We start from the raw sequence: 3,740 nt of genomic DNA, 5'->3' as shown, positions 1-3,740 counted from the left end.
AAGAAGAGAAGATTGACACGTTTGTAAAAGGGTTACCAGAAAGGATCCAGGAAGATGTGAGTTCAAACGAACCTGCCTCCATACAAAAGGCAAGTCGAATGGCTCACAAACTCGTAAACCAGATCGAAGGAAGAATGAAAAAGCAAGCGACCGAAGAGGTCAACACGAAACAACTCAAGAGAAAGTGGGAGGACACCAGTGGCATGAGTCACCAATACAACAACAATCACAACCAAAATCGCAATAACTATCCCAACAACCGCAACATTAATCGCAATCCCAATAATAAATACAACAAACGCCCCAACAACAACTACAACAACCGCCCCAACAACAACTACAACAACCGTCCCAACTATAACAACAACAACAACCCCAATAATAACAATGGCAACGACAATCAGAAAATTCCATGTTTTAGGTGTGAAGGATATGATCCGGATAAATACTGTAAGGTTGTATGTACCAAATGCAATAGACCGGGTCATGGTGCGACGAAGTGTGGAATTTTCGGACCTAAAGGAACAAATACCGCCCACATTGTTTGTTTCGGATGCGGGAAGAAGGGCCACATCATAACTGCGTGTCCAAACCCGAGGAATAATAATGGGCAAAACCGTTGAAGAGTTTTCAACATTAATGCGGCAGAAGCACAGGAAGACCCGGAGCTTGTTACGGGTACGTTTCTTATTGACGATAAACCTGCTTATGTTTTATTTGATTCGGGTGAGGATAAGAGCTATATGGGTAGAGAATTTTGTGCCAAATTAGGTGGTCCATTAACGCCCTTGGATAATAAATTTTTACTCGAAGTAGCAAACGGTAAATTAATGTCAGCCGATAAAATATGTCAGAATCGTGAAATTAAACTGGTTGATGAAACGTTTAAGATTAATTTGATACCAGTAGAGTTAGGAAGTTTTGACGTAATAATTGGCATGGACTGGATGAAAAAGGAGAGAGCAGAGGTCGTATGTTATAAAAATGCGATTCGCATTGTACGAGAAAAAGAAAAACCTTTAATGGTGTACGGAGAAAAGAACAACGCGAAGTTAAACCTTATTAGTAATCTGAAGGTGCAAAAACTAATAAGAAAAGGTTGCTATGCCATTATAGCACATGTCGAGAGGGTGCAAACCAAAGAAAAGAACATCAATGATGTTCCCGTCGCAAAGGAATTTCCCGACGTATTTCCGAAAGAATTATCGGGACTACCTCCACACCGATCTGTTGAATTTCAAATAGATCTTGTACCAGGAGCTGAACCGATAGCTCGTGCTCCATACAGACCCGCATCCAGTGAAATGAAGGAACTCCAAAGCCAACTACAAGAACATTTGGAGCGTGGTTTCATTCGACCAAGCACATCACCATGGGGAGCACCGGTGTTATTTGTCAAGAAGAAGGATGGTTCATTCAGATTGTGTATTGACTACAGAGAGTTGAACAAGCTCACCATCAAGAACCGTTATCCACTACCGAGAATCGACGACTTATTTGATCAAATACAAGGCTCGTCAGTTTATTCAAAAATTGATTTACGTTCCGGGTATCATCAAATGCGGGTGAAGGAAGATGATATTCCGAAGACTGCTTTCAGAACACGTTACGGTCATTACGAGGTTATGGTCATGCCGTTTGGTTTAACTAATGCACCAGCTGTGTTCATGGACCTTATGAACCGAGTGTGTGGACCATACCTTGACAAGTTTGTCATTATTTTCTTGATGACATACTTATTTACTCAAAGAATGACCAAGAACACGGTGAACATTTGAGAAAGGTGTTAGAAGTATTGAGGAAGGAAGAATTGTACGCTAAGTTTTCAAAGTGTGCATTTTGGTTGGAAGAAGTTCAATTTCTCAGTCACATAGTGAACAAAGAAGGTATTAAGGTGGATCCGGCAAAGATTGAAACTGTTGAAAAGTGGGAAACCCTGAAAACTCCGAAGCATATACGCCAATTTTTAGGATTGGCCGGTTACTACAGAAGATTCATCCAAGATTTTTCCAAAATAGCAAAACCCTTGACTGCATTAACGCATAAAGGGAAGAAATTTGAAATGAAGGATGAACAAGAGAAAGCGTTTCAATTGTTAAAGAAAAAGCTAACTACGGCACCTATATTGTCATTGCCAGAAGGGAACGATGATTTTGTGGTTTATTGTGACGCTTCAAAGCAAGGTCTTGGTTGTGTATTGATGCAACGAACGAAGGTAATTGCTTATGCGTCTAGACAGTTGAATATTCACGAGCAAAATTATACGACACATGACTTGGAATTGGGCACAGTTGTTTTTGCATTAAAGACTTGGAGGCACTACCTATATGGGGTCAAAAGTATTATTTATACCGATCACAAGAGTCTCCAACATATATTTAATCAAAAGCAACTGAATATGAGACAGCACAGGTGGATTGAATTGTTGAATGATTACGATTTTGAACTTCGATATCATCCGGGAAAGGCGAATGTGGTAGCTAACGCTCTAAGTAGGAAGGATAGAGAACCTATACGGGTAAAAGCTATGAATATAATTATTCGTACTAACCTTACTACTCAAATAAAAGAGGCGCAACAGGGAGTTGTAAAGGAAGGGAATTTGAAAAGTGAAATACCCAAAGGATCGGAGAAACATCTTAATATTCATGAAGACGGAACTCGGTATGGGGCTGAAAGAATTTGGGTACCAAAGTTTGGAGATGTTAGAGAAATGGTACTTAAGGAGGCACATAAAACTAGATATTCAATACATCCCGGAGCGGGAAAGATGTACAATGTGATGACTCGGAAATTTCCGATCAAATTTAAACCTTAATCTTTATATGTTTCCGACACGATAAGCAAAGCTGTAAGGTTGAGTCTCAAAAAGTTTGAACTGTTTCATATATTCATTTAACCTTCGACTGTTCTCGACGATTCACGAACAATTGCCTACAAATAAATATATATATATATAAAGAATTCTATACATAAGTAATACTATATATGTTATGATATATATATTTATATATAACTAATAAATATTAAAAATTCAATATATTATATAATTAGTAAATTGTAATATATTAAAATATAATTACAAATTTAAATATAGTTGTTATATTAATATTAATATCATTACTTTCATTTATGTATTGTTAATATGATTAGTTCTAATATAAAATTTGATATGTATAAGTTAGTATGTTATTATTATTACTAATAATATTATCAATAATAATATTAATAATATTATAACTAATATTATTATCAGTATCATTATTAAGATTATTATTATTATCATTATTGGAACATTAAAGTTATGTAAATTGTTAGTATTAATATTATCATATTACCATTTTTATCAGTAATATTATTATTAACATTATTATTAGTATTATTAATTATTGGTAGTACTAATATATTAAAAATTGTTAAATATCAAAATGGAAGAACTGGATTAGATATACATATATATATATATAAATAAAATATGTAAACACAAATATAAATAAGAAACATATACATATTACAGATTTAGATATATACAAAATTGATTGACAATCGATATCAGTCTTATTTATTTTTATATGTACGATCGAATATCTTTTTCTAAATTTGTTACGGGTCTCTATCTGCTTTTCATTTTTTGTTTCTTCTCTGATACGGATTGATTCCTTTCTCTAATCTCAGTACAATGCAAACGATTCTGTTAGCCATCACCATCTGACTTATTTTCTTTTTGTTTTCTTCTTGTT

The sequence above is a fragment of the Rutidosis leptorrhynchoides genome, chromosome 2 (genome assembly GCF_046630445.1).
Source record: "Rutidosis leptorrhynchoides isolate AG116_Rl617_1_P2 chromosome 2, CSIRO_AGI_Rlap_v1, whole genome shotgun sequence".
Lineage (NCBI taxonomy): Eukaryota > Viridiplantae > Streptophyta > Magnoliopsida > Asterales > Asteraceae > Rutidosis > Rutidosis leptorrhynchoides.
This window is presented reverse-complemented; position numbering follows the sequence as displayed.